Raw genomic sequence first — 23,468 nt, forward strand, 5'->3', positions numbered from 1 at the left:
GGGAGGGGTCCCTCGAGGGCGGCGCTGTGCTCCCCGAGGTCAAGGCTGGGCTCCTGGTGGGTCACACCGCCTGTGCAGCGGCGGCGGTGGCGGCGGCGGTGTTTGCGCACCAGGAACCGGAAAGCAGAGTGCAGTAGCGACATCGCTGAGGCGCTAGCGCGAACTGGCGAGGGCTCAGGGCCGGGCTCCAGCTCAGTTCTGGCGATAGCCACAGCATGCTGCGGGGACGGCCCTGGCCCCCTTTATGACATCTCAGGGTGGGGCCGTTCACTCTTCCTGACGTTGGCCCACAGCGCTGTCAGACGATGTGCCTAATTTTAACTGTTTTTCAGGTTTCTGGGTATGTGCATGGTGACTTGTATGTTCACATACGTGTGTTTACTATATATAAATGTACATAGTATGTGTAGGTATAATTGTTCCAAGAGCACCTCAGTCCATGGAGTCTCCCTTTTTTGGACCCCTTCCCTTGGAGAATATCATGTGACCCTAAACCGATGTGAACCCCACGCCGACCCTTCAGCCCGGGGTCTGCAAACTTTTTTGTCAGAAAAGCCAATCCTCACAACAATTCAAAAATTATTGGAGACCCTGAAATACATAATGAGAAACAAATGAAAATTCCATTATGTGAATTATATCCCTCTGAATGAAACTATAACAACTAATTTCAAATTTTCCTTCATTGCCCCAGGCACATGACCAAAGAGCCAAATCTGACTCAGAATCAGTTGTCGGAGCCCTCAGGTGGCCCAGTGCTCCTACTTCCCTCCTTTGCCCTCCCCCTTTGGTGACCATCAAAGCCTCTTCCATTGGCTATGTAATTTTTTTTCTAGTTGATATAAAACTACCGAACTACTCCACTACCAGAAAGATAAAATATTTACAGATAGAGACAAACAGATGACAAGTGTCCATCTTGCATGTTTGGGGCCTGTTGTCAGGAGAGACAAGTGGCTGGAGAAGGAGCAGGAGATGGAGAAGCAGAAGATGGAGGGGGAGTGGAGGGGAGGCACATGGGAGGAACTGGAGGAAAGCAGGCTAAGTGTAGTGAGCCAAGCACAAAAGGACAAGCACAGCATGAGTCTGCTGCCTGAGGGAAGCTTGAGAAGAAAACACTGCAAAGGGGGCATAGGGAAGAAGCTGCTGCATACAAACACTCCTGGGGTGAGGACCAGGTAGTGTGGCAGGGGCCAGGCCAAATCCAGGGCTACATATGGTAGTCAACTAAAAAGGAGAGGGGGAAAAAGACAAAGAAAAAAGGAGAAACGGGTAACAGTGGCACTACGGTACTAAACCACGCAAGGCGAGGACATTGTTTCTATCTCCACAAGGAAAGAGGGACCAGAACTTAAGCCGGTGCTCCAAGATGTGAATGCAACAGACCACTGGCATGAAGCAGGGATCCAGTCGAGAGGTCTGAGGGGCCGGGCCCAATCCCAACTACCTGGACAGCCACCCCTATCCCCATAAGAATTGACTTCAGAGGACAGCACTGAAGCGACAGCTCTGGGAGAGGGACATGTCTGAGCAGAGCACCATGGGAGCAATTGAAGGGGGAGAAATAGAGAATGGAGCACAGCCTGGCCCACAAAGCCTGGAGCAGGATATGCCCACTCAGAGCAACCAATGCACAGAGAGGACCATATGGCCGGCCCCACTATGAGACATGATACCCATCACTGACCCAGAGTCCTACAGTGGACAACACCGGAGACACAGTGTGGGAACTGCACCAGATCTAACCCCACCACACAGAGAAGAACACTAAGGACGTGCACCCGAACAGCAAAGGGAGACGAGCAAGAAGTCCCGAGGGAGCATGAAAAATTGACTTGGGGGCCAGGGAGTGGCGCTCCATCAGACTCTACTGGAAAACACTCCTCAACTTCAACAAACAGACCTTGAACTAGTAACAGGCTTTTCTTTTCTTATTCTTTTTATAGGGTGGGTAAATTTTTGTTGTTTGTTTTGCTCTGTCTTGCTTGGTTTTCTCACATTATTTTTTAATGTTCTATTAGGGGCTCATACAACGCTTATCACAATCCATTCGTACATCAATTGTGTAAAGCACCCTTGTACATCCATTGCCCTCATCATTTTCAAAGCATTTGCTCTCCAATTAAACCGTTGCATCAGGTCCTCTTTTTACTCCCTCCCTCTTCGCTCCCCCCTCCCTCATGAGCCCTTGATAATTTATAAATTATTATTTTGTCACACCCTGCCCTGTCTGTTGTCTCCCTTTCCCCCTTTTCTGTTGCCCATCCCTCGGGGAGGACATCACATGCAGATCCCTGTAATCGGTTCCCTCTTTTCAACCATCTCTCCCTCTATCTTCCCAGTATCGCCACTCACACCACTGGTCCTGAAGGTACCATCTGCCCTGGATTGCCTGCGCCTCCAGCTCCCATCTGCATCAGTGTACATCCTCTGGTCTAGCGAGACTTGCCAGGTAGAATTCGGATCATGATAGTGGGGGTGGGTGTGGGTGGGGAGGAAGCATTTAGGAACTAGAGGGAAGCTGTATTCTTTTTCGGGGCTACATCACACCCTGACTGACTCATCTCCTCCCCTAGATCCCTTTGCAAGGTGACAAATGGGCTTTGGATCTCCATTCTGCACTTGGCTCTTCACTCACTGTGGTAAGATTAATTTTGTTCTGATGATGCCTTATACCTGATCTCTTCGACACCCTGTGATCACACAGGCTGGTGTGCTTCTTCCATGTGGGCTTTGTTGCTTCTGAGCTAGATGGCCGCTTGATTACCTTCAAGCCTTTAAGACCCCAGATGCTATATCTTTTGATAGCCGGGTATCATCAGCTTCCTTCCCCACATTGGCTTAAGCATACGTTTGTCCTCGGCCATCGTATCATGGAGGCTTCTGCCGGTCTATCTAGGTAAGATAGGCTCCGTAAACAATCTGGAGGAGAAAGCAACAGGACTGACGATTTGAGGGGGACCCGTGAGAGGGGTAGGTGGCAAAGGAAGAGGTGTAAATCATCCCAGGAACAAGGGAACAACAAGTGGTCCAAAATCCGTGGCGAGGAGGGTACAGGAGGCCTGGTAGGGATTGATCATGGGCAATGTCACCCAGAGGGGTTACTGCAACCACAACGAGTGCTGAGCATGACAGTCGTACAAGAGGAAAGTAGAAGGACATCGAAGAAAGAACTAGGAGGGAAATGGCATTTATAGAGGTCTACGTACAGCCATGTACATATGTAAATAAGATTTATATATGATGATGTGCAAATTGATCTGCGTGCATCTATTCATAGGTTTAGTGTACTAAGGTAGCAGATGGACACTGGGCCTTCACTCAAGTACTCTCTCAATGCAAGAGCATTTTGTTCTATTAGTTTGGCACTCCACGATGCCCACCTTCCCAACAGGATCTCTGAAGACAACTGTGTGCGTAAGCAAACGTGGTGAAGAAAGCTGATGGTTCCGGGCTATCAAAAGAATCAGTGACTGGGGTCTTCAAGGCTTGAAGGTAAACAAATGGCCATCTATCTAGCTCGGAAGGAACAAAGCCCACATGCAAGCTGCTCACCAGCTTGTGTCCCCACAAGTTGTCGAAGGGATCAGGTATCAGGCATCAAAGAACAAAAAATCATACCATGGTTAATGATGGCAAGTGCAGATTGGGGACCCAAAGCCCATCTTTAGGAAACTGGACATCCCCTTACAGAAGGGTCGTCGGGAGGAGACAAGCCAGTCAGGGTGCAGTGTAGCAATGAGGAAACATAGAACTTTCCTCTCATTCTTAAATGTTTCCTCACTGCCCCACTATCATGATCCCAATTCTACCTTACAAATCCGGCTAGACCAGAGGATGTACAGTGGTACAAATAGGAACTGGAAACACAGGGACTCCAGGACAGATGATCCCCTCAGGACCAGTGGTGGGAGTAGTGATAGCGGGTGGGCAGAGAGAAAGTGGTGCAGATAGGAGGAACCCATTACAAGGGTCTACATATGACCTCCTCCTTAGGGGACGGACAGTTGAAACGTGGGTGAAAGGAGACGTTGGGCAGTGTAAGACATGAAGAAATAATAATAGTTTAGAAATTATTCAAGTTTTCATGAGGGAGAGGGCCAGTGGGGAAGGAGGAGGGAAATGAGGAGGTGATACCAAGGACTCCAAGTAGAAAGCAAATGTTTTGAGAATCGTGATGACAACGAATGTACAAATGTATTTGACACGATGGTTGTATGTATATATTGTGAAAAGAGATTCAGGGGCCCCCAATAAAATTATTTTAAAATCCCCCAAAACAGTCCCTAGGATTTCTGAAAATGTAAATCTCTCTAGAAGCCAGTAGACTCCTCTTTTCCCTAGGTAGCAGACGGTGGGTTTGAATCCTCCATTGGTGCGCAGCCCAACTCTTAACCTCCTGTTCCTACAGGGCACCTTGAACCTCTCCTAAACCATACTCGCTGCCCTTGAATCCATTCTGACTCCTGGCCACGGACCCACATAGGACAGGAAAGGGGTGCTGCAGGGTGTTTGTGAGCCGGTAATACTTTACAGTCCTAACAAGTCCCATCAATCTCCCACAGAGGGCGCTGCTGGTTTCAAACTGCTCACCTTGAAGTTAATAGACTGACTTTGTAACCACACACCATAAAGGGCTCCTCCTTTATCCTCTAGATCAGGGGTGTCAAACAGGCAGCCTGTGGGCCTCTTGGGGTAATGTTTTGCGGTCCGTGATGCTCTGGCATAAAGTGCAACGCAGGAACTGTGTGTAGGGTGTTGCCTCGAGATCTCCTGTTATTTCCTTCATAACCATTGTTTTCTCTTTCCAGAGCATCGAGGGACACACACACACACACACACACACACACACACACACACACACACACACACAAAAGGACCTCAGGGGGCCATGCGACATGCAGGGCCACCAGTTAGATGCCCCTGCTCTAGATAACCCCAAACAAGAAAAACCCAACTGCTGTTCAACTACATGTGGTTTACATGTGAGGGGGCTAGTGCACTTGGAGCTCATTCCTCCAGATTCTGCCTGTTATGCAAACTTTCTTTTTAGAGGTTCGGAAAAGATTGTGTAACAGTGTGCAACACAAAAGGCCTGATATGTGGCAGACGGGAGAATGGTATTGCCACCATGCACCTGCTCGTGCAGCCCCTCAGTGCACCAGTTTTGGGCAAAAACATCAATCCTCTCTTGCCCCATGCACCTGATTTACCTGACCTCGCTGCGTGAAACTTCTTTTTGTTTCCAAGAATGAAGAGGGGCGGGAAAGGACAGCAAATTGCTGATGCAGAAGAGGTGATGGAAATCATGAGGGAGTTGAAGGCAAAAATGAGGGAGGTGCTGTCAGTCATCCAAGAGATGAGACTGAAAAATATTTCCAAGAATGGAATCACGGATGTGACAGATGTACTAAGTGTAATGGAGTGCACTCTGAAGGTGATACGTTGTCTTGTGAAATAATTCAAACACATAGCTTTGAAAAACAAACAAACAAACAAACAAACGGTGTTTTGGGTTGACTCACTCATATGACAAAATTCTCAGAGGCTACCTGTCCTAAAAAATGAGAGGAAAATTAACTAGTTCGTGTTTGTTGGCAAGTGAACATGTAATCCTTACGGCCACCGTTCCACCACCCTGGTGACATCTCATTTCATAGAACCCATCCATTCCACTGGAAACATTGCCAGGGACAATTTACACACCTACATTGTTTCCCTGTTTTATGAATGAGGAAACTAAGGCAAGGAACAAACTCTCAAAGGGTGCTACACACGTGCACACATGCATGCGCGCCCATGCACGCGCACGCACGCACGTGTATGCGCACATGCACGCACGCACAAACGTACACACACGAGTGTGCGCACGCAAACACACGCAAATATTAGGTCAATCTTAAAAGTTTGATGAAGAATCCATTTCTTTATTGGTGAGTTTTTCAGGTGGCGAACGTTCCTTAGGTCCCAGGGCGGTGTTGCTGTGGGCAGGCAGGGCTGGGAGGGCAGGGGGGTTTGTGGGAAGTGGGCACCTTCTTGAAGTGCACAGCAGAGAGGATTCCCAGGAGCTGGCGGCTGTGCTTAAGGTGGCCAGGAGGCTCTCGTGGGTGTTGTCAGTGGAGGGCTGGACGTGGTGGGAGCGTTCTTTGCACTGCAGGATGGCACCCCTCCGACCCCCCACCTCCTCCTGTGGAGCAGCTGGAAGGCATGGCAGCGGAAGCTGTGCCCTCCACGGGCAGGCGGCCTTGCTGTGGACAAGAGGGGCGATGACAAGCGAGGTGGCTTAGTAGGGGATCAGCTGTCCCAGCCTAGTCTGGGAGGCTTTGGGATGGGCAGCTAGGACGGTGGCAGTGGGGAGGTTTAGGGGGGATTCCAGAGCGATGGCGATATTTTGGTGTAAGGCAGAGCTGCCCTCCTTGGAGAGGAGGGTTTACGGAGGGCAGCTTGTCCCATGGCAGCCTGAAGGTCTTGCCCGCCACCAGCGAAGCCTTGCCCACCACCGGCCATGAGCCTTCTTGGTATCCTGAAGGGAAGGCGTGGTGGCGGTTGTGTCCTCTACTTCAGGGAGGCTTGGTTGCGTGTCACCTTGGCCGATGGCACCAGGGTGGCCTTGGGATGCGCGGCTGTGCCTGCGATGGTGCGGGGTTTTTGTGCGTGGCATCTTCTTCCACCATCTGCGTGGAGAGGCTGCCCTGCCGGCAGCCTTGTTTTCGGTGGACTGGACACTTTCAGGTGGGCAGCCCTTCTGGTGGTGCTGGGCAGGTTTGTGTCCAAAACAGACCAGCTTTAAGCCCCAACGGCTTCCCACCTTCTTGGGTGGTTTTGGGGAAGAGGTTCGGCCAGCAGAGGCCTCCTTTGCAGGCGGTCTTTCCAGGGGGGAGGCTTGGTTGTCGCCTGCAGGGAGGCTTTGCCCAGTAAAGGGCAGCAGGCCTTCAGGTATGGCTGGCAAGGACTCCCCCAAAAGTTGTCGTGGTGGACAGTTTGGAGAAGCGTCGCAGCTAGCCCCTGTGGCCTCAGAGACGCAGATGCCTGTCGGGGGGCCAGCAGTGGCATCAGATGCCGGGAGGTTTTCCGGGCAGTGAGTGGGCCCTTCAGATATTGAAGGAGTTTCCGGCATGTGGGCAGTTTCCTCAGAGTAAGGGAGTGTTTTCCATGGACAACTCGGACGGTGGCGGCGTGGTGGTTTCAGACGAGCATTTTTTCTGGTGGCCACCAAATGAGGTGTGTCAAGGGTGGCAGGCATGCTGTCTGTAGCAGTGCAGTTGGCCAGAGGGGCAGCTCTCTGCAGTGGTGTGGGCAGATCCTGTGGGAGATGCGCCGAGCCATCATGAGCAGTGGGGAGGCGCTCCTCTGTACAAGCTGCTCCCTTGTTGGAACACGGACCCCTTGTCTGGCAACTAGGGGGCACCTTATTGACATCACTGAGATGAGAGGTATCGGTGCTGTCTGGTCTGCACACTGTGGCAGTGGGTTCGGTAGGCGTGGCTTCTATCTCTATGGATGTGGGCAGATCTTGCTGGACATCTGCTGAGCAAGCAGCTGTGGCGGGGAGGCTCTGCTCCCTAACAGGTGACCCCTGGCTGACACTGGGTCTATCTGATTGGCCACGTGGCCTGTGGAGGCGTGGAGGTTTCGGAGGGGCCACCGTTTTGACATCTCTCAGATGACACATAACAGAGCTGTCTGGTGTGCCCGCATTGCCAGCATGTTCGGTATGCGTGGCATCTACCTCCATGGATGGCGGAATATTTTGTTGCAGTTCCACTGAGTCAGCTGTAGTGGATGGGAGGCTCTGCTGCCTAACAGGTGACGACTCACTGCAGTTGGGTTTCACCGTCTGGCAGCTTGGCCTGTGGAGGCGTGGAGGTTTAGGAAGGGGCACCTTCTTGGCATCTCTGAGATGAGGGGTATCAGAGCTCTCTGGTGTGCCCACTATGGCAGTAAGGTCGTTCGGTGTGGCATCAATCTCCATGGATGAGGACAGATCTTGTTGCATCTTTGCTGAGCCAACAGCTGTGGTGGGGATCCTGTGCTCCCTAACAGGTGACCCCTCACTGCAACTGGGTTTGTCTATCTGGCAACTTGGTCTGTGGAGGCATGGAGCTTTTGGAGGGGGCACCTTTTTGGCATCTCTGAGATGAGTGGTATCAGAGCTCTCTGGTCTGCACACTGTGGCAGTGGGTTCGGTCGGCGTGGCTTCTATCTCTATGGATGTTTGCAGATCTTGGTGGACATCTGCTGAGCAAGCAGCGGTGGTGGGGAGGCTCTGCTCCCTAACAAGTGACCCCTGGCTGACACTGGGTCTATCTGTATGGCCACGTGGCCTGTGGAGGCGTGGTGGTTTCAGAGGGGCCACCTTTTTGACAACTCTCGGATGACACGTATCAGAGCTGTCTGGTATGCACGCATTGCCAGCTTGTTCGGTATGCGTGGCATCTACCTCCATGGATGGCAGAATATTTTGTTGGAGATCCACTGAGTCAGCTTTAGTGGAAGGCAGGCTCTGCTCCCTAACAGGTGACCCCTGGCTGACACTGGGTCTATCTGTCTGGCCACGTGGCCTGTGGAGGCGTGGAGGTTTCGGAGGGGCCACCTTTTTGACATCTCTCGGATGACACGTATCAGAGCTGTCTGGTATGCCCGCATTGCCAGAGTGTTCGGTATGCGTGGCATCTACCTCCATGGATGGCGGAATATTTTGTTGCAGTTCCACTGAGTCAGCTGTAGTGGATGGGAGGCTCTGCTGCCTAACAGGTGACGACTCACTGCAGTTGGGTTTCACCGTCTGGCAGCTTGGCCTGTGGAGGCGTGGGGGTTTAGGAAGGGGCACCTTCTTGGCATCTCTGAGATGAGTGGTATCAGAGCTCTCTGGTCTGCACACTGTGGCAGTGGGTTCGGTCGGCGTGGCTTCTATCTCTATGGATGTTTGCAGATCTTGGTGGACATCTGCTGAGCAAGCAGCGGTGGTGGGGAGGCTCTGCTTCCTAACAGGTGACCCCTGGCTGACACTGGGTCTATCTGTCTGGCCACGTGGCCTGTGGAGGCGTGGAGGTTTCGGAGGGGCCACCTTTTTGACATCTCGGATGACACGTATCAGAGCTGTCTGGTATGCCCGCATTGCCAGCATGTTCGGTATGCGTGGCATCTACCTCCATGGATGGCGGAATATTTTGTTGGAGTTCCACTGAGTCAGCTGTAGTGGATGGGAGGATCTGCTGCCTAACAGGTGACGACTCACTGCAGTTGGGTTTCACTGTCTGGAAGCTTGGACTGTGGAGGCGTGGGGTTTTAGGAAGGGGCACCTTCTTGGCATCTCTGAGATGAGTGGTATCAGAGGTCTCTGGTCTGCACACTGTGGCACTGGGTTCAGTCGGCGTGGCTTCTATCTCTATGGATGTTTGCAGATCTTGGTGGACATCTGCTGAGCAAGCAGCAGTGGTGGGGAGGCTCTGCTTCCTAACAGGTGACCCCTCGCTGACACTGGGTCTATCTGTCTGGCAACGTGGCCTGTGGAGGCATGGAGGTTTCAGAGGGGCCACCTTTTTGACATCTCTCGGATGACACGTATCAGAGCTGTCTGGTATGCACGCATTGCCAGCGTGTTCGGTATTCGTGGCATCTACCTCCATGGATGGCAGAATATTTTGTTGGAGATCCACTGATTCAGCTTTAGTGGAAGGCAGGCTCAGCTCCCTAACAGGTGACCCCTGGCTGACACTGGGTCTATCTGTCTGGCCACGTGGCCTGTGGAGGCGTGGAGGTTTCGGAGGGGCCACCTTTTTGACATCTCTCGGATGACACGTATCGGAGCTGTCTGGTATGCCCGCATTGCCAGCGTGTTCGGTATGCGTGGCATCTACCTCCATGGATGGCGGAATATTTTGTTGGAGTTCCACTGAGTCAGCTGTAGTGGATGGGAGGCTCTGCTTCCTAACAGGTGACGACTCACTGCAGTTGGGTTTCGCCGTCTGGCTGCTTGGCCTGTGGAGGCGTGGGGGTTTAGGAATGGGCACCTTCTTGGCATCTCTGAGATGAGTGGTATCAGAGCTCCCTGGTCTGCACACTGTGGCAGTGGGTTCGGTTGGCGTGGCTTCTATCTCTATGGATGTTTGCAGATCTTGGTGGACATCTGCAGAGCAAGCAGCGGTGGTGGGGAGGCTCTGCTCCCTAACAGGTGACCCCTGGCTGACACTGGGTCTATCTGTCTGGCCACGTGGCCTGTGGAGGCGTGGAGGTTTCGGAGGGGCCACCTTTTTGACATCTCTTGGATGACACGTATCAGAGCTGTCTGGTATGCACGCATTGCCAGCGTGTTCGGTATGCATGGCATCTACCTCCATGGATGGCGGAATATTTTGTTGGAGTTCCACTGAGTCAGCTGTAGTGGATGGGAGGCTCTGCTGCCTAACAGGTGACGACTCACTGCAGTTGGGTTTCACCGTCTGGCAGCTTGGCCTGTGGAGGCGTGGGGGTTTAGGAAGGGGCACCTTCTTGGCATCTCTGAGATGAGGTTTATCAGAGCTCTCTGGTCTGCACACTGTGGCAGTGGGTTCGGTCGGCGTGGCTTCTATCTCTATGGATGTTTGCAGATCTTGGTGGACATCTGCTGAGCAAGCAGCAGTGGTGGGGAGGCTCTGCTCCCTAACAGGTGACCCCTGGTTGACACTGGGTCTATCTGTCTGGCCACGTGGCCTGTGGAGGCGTGGAGGTTTCGGAGGGACCACCTTTTTGACATCTCTCGGATGACACGTATCAGAGCTGTCTGGTATGCACGCATTGCCAGCGTGTTCGGTATGCGTGGCATCTACCTCCATGGATGGCAGAATATTTTGTTGGAGATCCACTGAGTCAGCTTTAGTGGAAGGCAGGCTCTGCTCCCTAACAGGTGACCCCTGGCTGACACTGGGTCTATCTGTCTGGCCACGTGGCCTGTGGAGGCGTGGAGGTTTCTGAGGGGCCACCTTTTTGACATCTCTCGGAATACACGTATCAGAGCTGTCTGGTATGCCCGCATTGCCAGCATGTTCGGTATGCGTGGCATCTACCTCCATGGATGGCGGAATATTTTGTTGGAGTTCCACTGAGTCAGCTGTAGTGGATGGGAGGCTCTGCTGCCTAACAGGTGACGACTCACTGCAGTTGGGTTTCACCATCTGGCAGCTTGGCCTGTGGAGGCGTGGGGGTTTAGGAAGGGGCACCTGCTTGGCATCTCTCAGATGAGGGGTATCAGAGCTCTCTGGTGTGCCCACTATGGCAGTAAGGTCGTTCGGTGTGGCATCAATCTCCATGGATGAGGACAGATCTTGTTGCATATTTGTTGAGCCAACAGCCGTGGTGGGGATCCTGTGCTCCCTAACAGGTGACCCCTCACTGCAACTGGGTTTGTCTATCTGGCAACTTGGTCTGTGGAGGCATGGAGCTTTTGGAGGGGGCACCTTCTTGGCATCTCTGAGATGAGTGGTATCAGAGCTCTCTGGTCTGCACACTGTGGCAGTGGGTTCGGTCGGCGTGGCTTCTATCTCTATGGATGTTTGCAGATCTTGCTGGACATCTGCTGAGCAAGCAGCGGTGGTGGGGAGGCTCTGCTCCCTAACAGGTGACCCCTGGCTGACACTGGGTCTATCTGTCTGGCCACGTGGCCTGTGGAGGCGTGGAGGTTTCGGAGGGGCCACCTTTTTGACATCTCTCGGATGACACGTATCAGAGCTGTCTGGTGTGCCCGCATTGCCAGCGTGTTCGGTATGCGTGGCATCTACCTCCATGGATGGCGGAATATTTTGTTGGAGATCCACTGAGTCAGCTTTAGTGGATGGGAGGCTCTGTTGCCTAACAGTTGACGACTCACTGCAGTTGGGTTTCACCGTCTGGCATCTTGGCTTGTGAAGGTGTGGGGGTTTAGGAGGGGCCACCTTTTTGGCATCTCTGAGATGAGAGGTATCTGAGCTGTCTCCAGTGCCCACCATTGCAGTGAGGTCGGTCTGCTTGGCATCTACCTCCATGGGTGTGGGCAGATCTTGCTGGACATGTGCTGAGCTAGCAGCAGGGGTGGGGCTGTTCTCCTGCCTCATCGGTGACCCCGCATTGCGTTTGGGTCCCTCTGTCTGGCAAGTTGGCCTGTGGAGGCGTGGAGGTTTCGGAGGAGGCACCTTTTTGGCATCTCTGAGATGACAGTTATCAGAGTTGTCTGTTGTGCCCACCATTGCACCGAGTATGGTGTGCTTGGCATCTATGTCCCCCAATATGGGCACATTTTGTTGGACATCTGCCGAGCCAGCAGCAGTGGTAGGGAGGCTCTGCTGCCTAACAAGGAACCCATCACTGCAATTGGGTCTCTCTGACTGGCAACTTGGCCTGTGAAGGCGTGGAGGTTTAGCTTGGGGCACCTTTTTGGCATCTCTGCGATGAGAGGTATCTGAGCTGTCTGGTGTCCCCACCATTGCAGTGTGGTTGGTCTGCATGGCATCTATCTCCCTCAATGTGGGGTGATTTTGTTGGAGAACTGCTGAGCCAGCAGCAGTGGTGGGGACGCTGTGCTGCCCAACAGGTGTCCCCTCACTGCCATTGGGTCTCTCTGTCAGGCAACTTGGCCTGTGAAGGCGTGGAGGTTTGGGAGGGGCCTCTTTTTTGACATCTCTGACATGAGAGGTGTCAGAGCTTTCTGGTGTGCCCACCATGGCAGTGAGGTCGGTCTGCGGGGCAACTATCTCCACCGGTATTGGGACATTTTGTTGGATATCTGCTGAGGCAGCAGCAGTGGTGGGGAGGCTCTGCTGCCTAACAGGTGTCCCCTCACTGCCATTGGTGCTCTCCGTCTGGCAGCTTGGCCGCTGAAGGCGTGGAGGTGTTAGAGGGGGCACCTTCTTGGCTTCTTTGAGATGAGAGGTACCGGAGCCTTCTGGTGTGCCCAGCATGGCAGTGAGGACAGTCTGATTGGCGTCTCTGTCCATCCATATGGGGAGTTGTTGTTGGAGATATGCCGAACCTGCCTCCGGGACGGGGATACTCTGGTCTGCGCCAGCAGACCCCTCACTGGAAGTGTGGCACGATCCTATTTCGGATCGGTCCCCATCGGCAGTTGGTCCCTCGCCGGATTGTGGGCTCTGGGGTAAGCAGCTAGGCTGGTCACGCCACGCAGGCTCTGACCAAATGGGCCAAGCTTGGTCCCACTCCGGCCACCCCCCTGTTGTGAATGGTGCCACTGGGGGCGTTTGGTCAGCAGCACCCTGTGATCCAGGATGTCTTGGCTCTTGGGCTGCTTGTTGCCCAATGTCCCGGAGGTGGTGCTGGGCGGTGGACGCCATGCCTTCGGGACTGGGTTGTGAAAACTCACCCAAAACGTCCAGCTGGGGGCAGGTTGGAGATTGTGGATGTGCGCCCAGCAGGCAAGGGTCACAGGGATCAGCGCCTGGGAGGGGTCCCTCGAGGGCGGCGCTGTGCTCCCCGAGGTCAAGGCTGGGCTCCTGGTGGGTCACACCGCCTGGGCAGCGGCGGCGGTGGCGGCGGCGGCGGTGTTTGCGCACCAGGAACCGGAAAGCAGAGTGCAGTAGCGACATCGCTGAGGCGCTAGCGCGAACTGGCGAGGGCTCAGGGCCGGGCTCCAGCTCAGTTCTGGCGATAGCCACAGCATGCTGCGGGGACGGCCCTGGCCCCCTTTATGACATCACAGGGTGGGGCCGTTCACTCTTCCTGACGTTGGCCCACAGCGCTGTCAGACGATGTGCCTAATTTTAACTGTTTTTCAGGTTTCTGGGTATGTGCATGTTGACTTGTATGTTCACATACGTGTGTTTACTATATATAAATGTACATAGTATGTGTAGGTATAATTGTTCCAAGAGCACCTCAGTCCATGGAGTCTCCCTTTTTTGGACCCCTTCCCTTGGAGAATATCATGTGACCCTAAACCGATGTGAACCCCACGCCGACCCTTCAGCCCGGGGTCTGCAAACTTTTTTGTCAGAAAAGCCAATCCTCACAACAATTCAAAAATTATTGGAGACCCTGAACTACATAATGACAAACATGACCATTCCACTATGTGAATTATATCCCTCTGAATGAAACTATAACAACTAATTTCAAATTTTCCTTCATTGCCCCAGGCACATGACCAAAGAGCCAAATCTGACTCAGAATCAGTTGTCGGAGCCCTCAGGTGGCCCAGTGCTCCTACTTCCCTCCTTTGCCCTCCCCCTTTGGTGACCATCAAAGCCTCTTCCATTGGCTATGTAATTTTTTTTCTAGTTGATATAAAACTACCGAACTACTCCACTACCAGAAAGATAAAATATTTACAGATAGAGACAAACAGATGACAAGTGTCCATCTTGCATGTTTGGGGCCTGTTGTCAGGAGAGACAAGTGGCTGGAGAAGGAGCAGGAGATGGAGAAGCAGAAGATGGAGGGGGAGTGGAGGGGAGGCACATGGGAGGAACTTTAAATAATTTGACACCTAATAACTATAAAGATAATTATTTTCATATAAAGTAATATATGATATATGATAGATAATTTGGTTCTTTTATTCCTTAAGTTAAATGTTTCTTATTGTGGCCTTAAAACAACGTTTATAACATTTACCGATAATTTTTAAATTGTTCTCCTCAGTGAATTTTGCACAACATATATTTCTAAATCTATTAAATATGTATAATTGAACTGCATTTCATTGTTATTGCTCATTGTCTTACTCCTCAGTTGCAGTCATGAAAACTCTGCATTTAATTTAAGTGCTATAGACCATCATGCCAATAATAAAAAGTAATAGAAACCACAAACTGAATACTAGGTTTTTGGTTTGTGTGCGTGTGTTAATGTTTAAAGTAGCTAGATCAAATATACTGAGAGCAATGTGATAACTGAGAGGATTCTAAATATGTTTCTATTGTTCATTGCCCTTATTTTGTGTGCTATGCCCTTGGAGATATTGGCAGTCTTGCAGGAAATGAGTGCTATAAATAGTAAAGAATTACATATGCTTGTAGCCTGAGTATTCTGATTTTGTAAAGATGAAATGGTATTCATTTAGGTGGTTTATATTTATGTTTGAAAATGTTGTCAAAATATGTATGGTAAATAAGCAACCATTTAATAGCTTGGATTATTAATTCCATGCATTTCTGAATGTGATTTTTTGCTTCCAGTATTTTCTACAAAAATACTTTCCATTTTTCTGTACTGAGAAAAAATTCAAGATTTTTTTGATTTGTTTTACATAATTGATCTTCTACTTGAACCCTTCTTTTTTGGAATAGTATCTATAAGTTACAGACATTTTTCTTAAGACTTGTAAATGTTTACACTGTCAAAAGATAGAAATTTTGGTAACAGCATGCGCTTAAGACAAGAGAAACTATAAGAGTCTCATAGGGAGTTTTCAAATAATATATAATTTTAAGACAATCCAAGAAAACCTTTAAATGGAAACTAACTGATATTTGGAACCAATGGAGATATTTATTTATGCCAGACAGAAGCTACTGACGCACTCAATGTCTGGGGTGTTTTCTTGTTGAATTCTTATGGATTATGCTTTGAAAAGTAGACTGTCATCTTAATTCAAAACAAGTGCAGAATGTATGTGTCGCGCGCCAGGTCTCGCCAGCAAGAAAAGACGCGCCACAACAGGATTCTTCCACAAGCGTTTTATTTTTCATTATGCGGTAAAGACCTCGAAACCCCAGACTACTGCTGCTTATATATGCTCTATGGGGACGTGCTGTGCCTTGATTGGTGCATTTGCCACAACCTCATGCATAGATTGGTGAGTTAGCCAGAACCTTCGTTTGCATACTCCAGGGTGGAGTTATGACTACGTCATCTCAGTATCGCGCATGCACTAAGTGGTTGTTTACCACTTAGTTGGACCACCGCCCTGACTGCCCGGCGCCATCTAGTAATGGCAGCGAGAGTTGCGGCTACCCACATCACGAGAGCTGTGGCTTCCCACATCTCGCGAGAGCTACGGCTTCCCACATCTCCTCCTTTCTTTTTTATTTTAAGCCTAATCCATCGATCAATTCCAGAGCCTCCAGCAGCTCCAAAAGATCAAGATGGATATAAAGTCCATCGATCCATCCCGGAGCCTCCAGCAGCCCTAGTAGATCAAGATGGATCTAAAAACCCAAATCTGGTCACCCTGATGTGTGCAATGAGCAAAGCTCCACATGGTGCAAGGGCTGACCAAGATCCAATTTCTGTCACTCTTCCCAGTGCAATGGGACAATTCCCTTGGGGTGCAAGAGCTGACAACTTATGGGGGTTAATTTTCTCTTAACAAAGAAAGCCAAAGATCATGGGAACCACCGCGCTCAATCGCTAAGAGCGCCTGCGTGATGATGACTTTATCACGTTTCTGCTGGGCTTTAAGCTTGCAGAGCAACCATAGCAACAACACTCCTCCACAGCACATTATTGCAGCAAATGTAAACACCCCCACCCACTCTTTAAAGTAGGAAAAGGCAGTAGAAAGCCAAGAAGTAAAATCTCCAACAGTTATGGGTTTCATTCTTGTGCCATTAAGAGTCGTAATCTGCATCCGGAGTTGTTCTAGAAGTTCTTCCAGCTCAGCTGTCCATTGTCCTGTAAGATACTGGGATATATTCTCGCTGCTAAAAGAAGACTCATTCAAGAATTTTAAAGGTGTTATGCACAAATTAGGTGTTGAAGAAACACAACTTAATTGCACCATGCTCGTAAGAGTATCCACTTGGTGTTGTAATAAATCAACTCTCTGGTTCACTAACAGTAAACCAGACATTAATCGAGCATCCAACTTATGGACTGTAGATAAAGCCTCTGATGTAGATTGCGTAATATTGTTAATGACATTTGCTGTCATTACTTGATTGGACATAGCCAATCCTGCTGTAACCGCTGCTGCAGCTGAGATAGTAATAGCTGTAATAATTGCTGCAGTAATGCCAAAATCTCTTTTATATCTATAAAGGGTAGCAATAGGAAAAGTATTGGGATCTGCTTCAACCGGTACAGGTATCATAGTGGGAATCTTTACTATCAAGGCAAATGGCTCAGAGCCATTCCAACATTCAGCAAGCCAACACTGACTGCTAAAGCTATTACATGAAGCTTCCCAAAATGTATCATTTGCATGACTAATGTTGAATGTTAACAGAAAGAAAAATAGGGGCTGGACACAAACAGGTGATGGCCGAAATTGCACTCTTGATATATTAACCATAGTATTTACTTTCAGCCTCTTTGTAGTGATATTGTATACACCGGTGACATTGTATAAAGTATCATTAATTCCAAACATTTTTGCAAAAGGAGTCACTATTGTAGATGCTCCATGTTGATTATATAATATCCATTCATACCACAGCCAAGTATTATCAGGACCAGTGATATTAATACTGCTATTCCATTTTGCTTTACCTAAAGCTGGAGTCATATCAAAACCTGGTATAATAGGTTTGTTCCGATAGTTTGGAGACGGACATTCAGTAAAAGAAGGCGGAAAACCTTTTTCAGGTAAACAACTAGGTAATATGACACGTCTGGTCACATTAGGTGGCACTACTGATTCATAGATGGGCCCAGAGGGCCTAGATCCCTCACGAATCATCATGAGTGTTGTTATATTTACACCTTTTCCTTTCTCAGAGGTGCCACTTCCACCTGTAGCACCTTGTGCAACTTTCATAAGGGTGGATATAATATTATTAACTGCAGAGTCTCCAGAAGGATCCACCAAATTGACTAAAGACCCATTTCTTACATGTATACAAGGTGCACTAGTATTAATGGTGGTAAAACACAAAATATATGCCAATGTAAAATTGCTTGCATTATATACTTTAGGAGGCTCCCCTCTAGGTGTAATACATGGTATTCCCAAATCACATTGCGTTGATAAGAATAAGGGTAATATTGACGCATTCGAGTGTATGGGAATAGGTACAGGCCAAGTTTTAGCTATAGCCCATAAAGAAACTCCTTTAACTATTGGGGTCCATATTACCATCAGTATCAGCAACATTATTAGGTTGATCATCGTCTTCTTCATTCTTCCTGCTCCCACGATCTTCATCCTCCTTAATTAGTCTCACCAGTCTCTCTGGCACCCAGATGGGGTTTTCTTCTTTCTGTGGAAAAACACAAATTGCTCCCCTGGACCTGATTAATATAGGGTCCGGGCCATACTATTTATTATCCAATACATTTTTCCATCGGGCCATTTCCTTTGGTGGCTTTGGCCATTGTCCATGTCTGTCTGCAGCTGATTGGCCTTTCTCATCCAGATTTTAAAAATTTAGAGTAAAAAGAGTTAAAGATAAGGCCATTCTAGGGGTGGTGACCGTCACGGCCTCTATTCCCCTTTTTGTTTTAATAAATATTGTTTTAAAGTACGATGACACCGTTCCACAATTCCTTGCCCTTGGGGATTATACGGCAAGCCTGTGAGGTGTTTTACTTGCATTTGCAAGCAAAACTGTCGAAACTTGGTGGAAGTATATGCAGGCCCATTATCCGTTTTTAATATGGTGGGCTTGCCCCATGCACTCCAAGCCTCTAAGCAATGTTGAATTACTTGGCTGGATTTTTCCCCCGTTAGGGGTGTTGCATGTACAATGCCAGAACTGGTGTCCACTGACAGATGCACGTACTGCAACTTTCCAAAAGCAGATATGTGGGTAACGTCCATTTGTCAGATGTCGAGAGGACGGACGCCTCGAGGATTTACTCCAACTGAAGGTTTAGAAATAAATTCTGCACACTTGGCGCATTGCAACACAATAGTACGAGCCTCTGCGCGAGTAATTGAAAACTTAATGCGTAGAGTGGCAGCAGGCACATGATACAGCTCATGAAAGTCTTTAGCAAGTTCAAAATTGGATTTAGTTAACACAGGAAAAGCTCTTGTAGCTTGATCAGCCAAATCATTACTTTTCACCATGGGTCCCGGGAGCAAGCTATGAGCACGTATATGCTGAATATAAAATGGGTGTTTTCATTGCAAAATACATTTTCTAATTTGAGACAATATGTCTGCTACCTTGCTAGATTGCTTAATGTAGCCAGCAATTTCCAGCTTAGATACTGCGTTAACTACGTAATGGGAGTCAGATATGATGTTAATTGGTTCCGTGAATTTCTTAAAAACTTCTAAGACCACCAAACATTCTACTAATTGAGGTGCATTAGCTAAAAATTGTAATGTAGTCACTTGATTGTTTATCACATAACATCCTTTACCTGTTTTAGAGCCATCTGTATAAATGTCTAAAGCTTCCTTAATGGGATGGTTAACAGTGACACGGGAAAAATTACTGGATGTACAGTCACAAATTGCAACAAAGAATGTTTAGGATAATGGTTGTCTATTAGTGCATTAAAACTGCACTTAAAAATTGCCCACTCATCCGTAGTGGCACACAGTGTAGAAACTTGTACACTGCTCAAAAACTAATTGCTCAATGAGAGGCATGGCTGTGTCTTGATCTCCAAAAAATTTTTTTTGCTGCTTCCAACATTCGTGCCACAAAATCTGAAAAAGTTTCAGTAGGTCCCTGTATAATTTTTGTTAAGTTGCCCCTAACCTCTCCTTTATTAGGTAAAGTTCTCCATGCCTTGCTTGCAGCAGAATTTATTTGCTGATATACTTGCAATGGATATGCTGTCTGATTATTAACCCATCTTCCTTGGCCTGTAAGCATTTCAAAATCCCATGCTGGCTGCCCTGCTGCAGCATTTTCTCTAGCCTGAGCTGTTAATAAATCCTGCCATAAAGATTTCCATTCCAGGTACTGTCCCGTAGTCAATACTGCTTTTGTTACAAATGTCCAATTGGCAGGAGTCATAGCTTGACTCGTAAGCCTTTCAATTAAAGATTGAGTATAATTTGCACTTACTCCAGAAGCTCTTACAGCCTCAGCTAAGTCCTTTACTTGCTTGTGTTCTACTGGTGTATGATAATGAGCGTTATTCTGATCCTCAAATACTGGATACATTTGTTGAATTTCTCTACGGATATTGGGTGGGCAAAAGGAATAGCCACACCCTTTTTGCTTTTCTTCCTTATAAGGAGGTGGTGCTGATGGGCTCACAGCTGACTTCCGCATAGCACTATACCGCCCTCTTTCGGCCGCTTTTAGTCCATCATGCCGACTTTCCTCTTAGCGAGCAGCTATCTCCTCTAACTGCTCCTCCTCCTCCTCTGATATTTCCAAGAGTTCTAGTTCTCGCCACGGATTTAAAGACTCCGAATGGCGGGCACAGTCTAGTTCTCGCCACGGATATAAAGGCTCTGAATGGCGGGTACGGTTCTTCTTCTGTTGATCAACTTCCTCCCCTAATTTTACCTGCGCAGTTTCTTCTGTTTGGGCATGCCTTTCCCGAGTCTCCTTGGACTCGCCCCGAGCCTCTTTGGACTCGTCCCGTTCTGTTTCTGACATGCTTTCCTGAACGTCCTCCAAAGCCTGCTGTCCCTGCTGTAGTGACTGTCTACACTCTTTATCTTCAACACATGCTTTTATTAACTTCCAGATGGGTCTAGTTCCCGGTTTCAATTTCCCTTCTTTTGCAGCTCGGTCTACATCCCAGCCCAGTTTGTTCCAACTCGCCAAGGTCAGAGAACCTGTAGATAAAAACCACGGTGCTATCTCATCCACATTTGTTACAAACTTACGCAGCGTCGGCTCTGAAATTTTTAATCCTCTCTTCCTTAATAAAGCATCAAGCGCTGTAACCATGGTGTTTATTGCTACGTTCCCCATATTCCCTACTTATGTAGACAAGAATTTAACACACAGGTTCACACAGTTTTATTTGCAAGATAAGAAGCAGCAGGCTGTCCGCCGTTGAAACTGAAAGTGAAAGTATTAGAATGCATACAACAGTTTGCAGCTCTAGCAATCGTTCAGGCTCATGTCTCTCAGAACTTACCTCTATAATTCCGTGTGGTTCTGAATCCTCCCTGGTGGGGGTCTCCGCTCGTGCCTTAGATGATCGTAAATTCCCGGGTTCTCGGCACCATTTGTCGCGCGCCAGGTCTCGCCAGCAAGAAAAGACGCACCACAACAGGATTCTTCCACAAGCGTTTTATTTTTCATTATGCAGTAAAGACCTCGAAACCCCAGACTACTGCTGCTTATATATGCTCTATGGGGACGTGCTGTGCCTTGATTGGTGCATTTGCCAAAACCTCATGCATAGATTGGTGAGTTCGCCAGAACCTTCGTTTGCATACTCCAGGGTGGAGTTATGACTATGTCATCTCAGCATCGCGCATGCACTAAGTGGTTGTTTACCACTTAGTTGGACCACCGCCCTGACTGCCCGGCGCCATCTAGTAATGGCAGCGAGAGTTGCGGCTACCCACATCACGAGAGCTGTGGCTTCCCACAGCTCGCGAGAGCTACGGCTTCCCACATGTATGCACATGGATTAAGCCACCAGCGGATCCCAAAGAAGTGGATTGTTGCAGATGCACTTAGGTTAAAATTTAACACTTTGTCATTTTACCTCCCATTTGACTTATTTTAAATTTGTTCTATTTAAAAAATTTCTTTCTATTGAGGTTTTACTCTGTTTTATTTTGTTATTCTTGTTATTTTTTTTGTATGGGGGGCATTATATTTTCCTGAATATGAAATCTCGGATAAGTAAGTCTATAGAGATAATAACTGGATTAATTGTTTCTTGGCAAGAGAAGTTGTGGGAAATCTTGGCAAGAGAAGTTGTGGGAAATGGAGACTTAATGAGTACAAGAAATAATTAGTACAAGAAATTGTTTTAAAGTGTTTGAAAATTGAGAGTGGTTATGATGGTGCAACTCTTCTTGATATCGTTGAACTAGTGACTTCTATGATGTGTGCATTGTGTGCCAATAGAAATGTATTTAAAATGTATCCTTTGTTGAGTGAAACACAACAGTCTCGTAAGCTATTTATGGGGGAGGGGTACATTTATCACTGATAAATTATTTATTGCATTTCTTATGGAGATGCATATGCAGTTTTTCACTAGAAATATAGTTGTGTCTTGTACTTGCCCATTTTTCTCTAAATTATATTTGTAATAAGACATTTTCTGCATGGAAATCTTAATATCTGTCTTACATATGTATAAGTAACTTTCAGAAAGTTGGAAGTGCTACCTTTTGCCACCTATGAGCAGTTAATTAAAATAATGTGTGATCACTGAAAGGTAACTGGTGTAATATGAAACTAAGAGAAATCATTAAATAGAAAGTCATTTATTGCATTCATCAAGCATTATTTAATTTCTGCCTTACCCATCTCTCCCACTCCTATCGTATATCTCTCATGCAATGCATACATTTCTTTAAAAACTTGCTTCCCCATTTTCAAAACATCACAACTTTCCTTTTGTACCCAGTTCCTTCTTGACTTACTCTATTCCTGTCTTTTCTTTTCTTCACATATTTTCTAAACTAAATCCTCTGGCTTTTCAGTAAATTTCACATATCACTTTTTTCATTACCTCCACCCAAAGAAATAGAATGAAATAATATCCCCTTTTAAAAATTGGAGATAATTTTTTTATGGAGATTGAAGTAGACATCACTGCATTCTCCTGAGTATGTGAGGGCTGTAAGAGTTGCGTTAAAATTTAATTTAAAAAATAATATAAGTGGTTTATATGCATTAACATGCTTGTTTCACAATAACTCAATGAAGTAAGTGCAATAATTAGTTTCAGTTGGCAAACAGAAAAAAATTAAAACTTTTAGAAGTGAAATACCTTCTAAACATCAATAATAGGAAAACTTACCTTTAAAGCCTAACTCCAGAAGCTGTTCACAGCTATAGCCCTTTGCTGATTGCACCTGTCTTAGTGCTGCTTTATCAATACTGCAAGGGGGGTCACTTTAAGAAACAGAAGATGATCTTCTCAAAGTTTATTTGCCTAACTGTCTAAGTATAAGGTCATATTGCTCAGAGAAGTCTTTCTCTGCTGTTCTGGGGAAGGTCCATGCTCTGAGTCCTTGACAGTCTCCACGGGATGCAGCTCTCTCCCTCTCTCCCCATCTCTGCTGGCTTACTTTCTTGTTCAATCACTTTCCAATTGCTTACAGTAATTTTAGAACATATCCTACAATAATACTAATAATTACCATCACAAAGAATAATTATCAAATGGGATTGTAAACACAGGTATAATGTTAGAATGTACAACTCATATTTCCTGGAGACACAGATTTATAAGCCACCTGTGCTAATAGTTTTACTACTTCTTGCATGGAAAATACATGACCTATACGTACCAGCAGGTGAATCCAAACCAGAACTCTGGACGAATAGAAACATCTGGGAAGAGGGATAATTGCATGTATGTCGTTTTAGTTAAATTTGAATGAGGGTAATGATTTCTTAACGATTAAGTACTTAACATTAAGGTTTTGTGGGCTATGTGTAGTCTTATGTGAGACGGTAAAATATCAAAGTGAGTTAGTGGAACCTTAGATTAAGAAAATTTATTCA

The 23,468-nt window shown here is 47.7% G+C and overlaps 1 long non-coding RNA gene across 2 annotated transcripts; it reads right to left on the minus strand.

The window, feature by feature from the left end:
- Positions 1-15,637: 15,637 nt before the first annotated feature.
- On the minus strand, positions 15,638-21,352 carry LOC142442685 (uncharacterized). 2 transcript variants are annotated; one of them, XR_012783455.1, is made up of 3 exons: positions 20,908-21,352; positions 17,984-18,107; positions 15,638-16,581 (listed from the first exon to the last, which is right to left on the minus strand). It is a non-coding gene; the product is annotated as an uncharacterized LOC142442685 (long non-coding RNA). The 2 variants fall into 2 exon arrangements; XR_012783454.1 differs by lacking the exon at positions 15,638-16,581 and having other exon boundaries at positions 17,718-18,107.
- Between the last annotated feature and the right edge of the window lie 2,116 nt (positions 21,353-23,468).

The sequence above is a fragment of the Tenrec ecaudatus genome, chromosome 3 (genome assembly GCF_050624435.1).
Source record: "Tenrec ecaudatus isolate mTenEca1 chromosome 3, mTenEca1.hap1, whole genome shotgun sequence".
Classification (NCBI taxonomy): domain Eukaryota; kingdom Metazoa; phylum Chordata; class Mammalia; order Afrosoricida; family Tenrecidae; genus Tenrec; species Tenrec ecaudatus.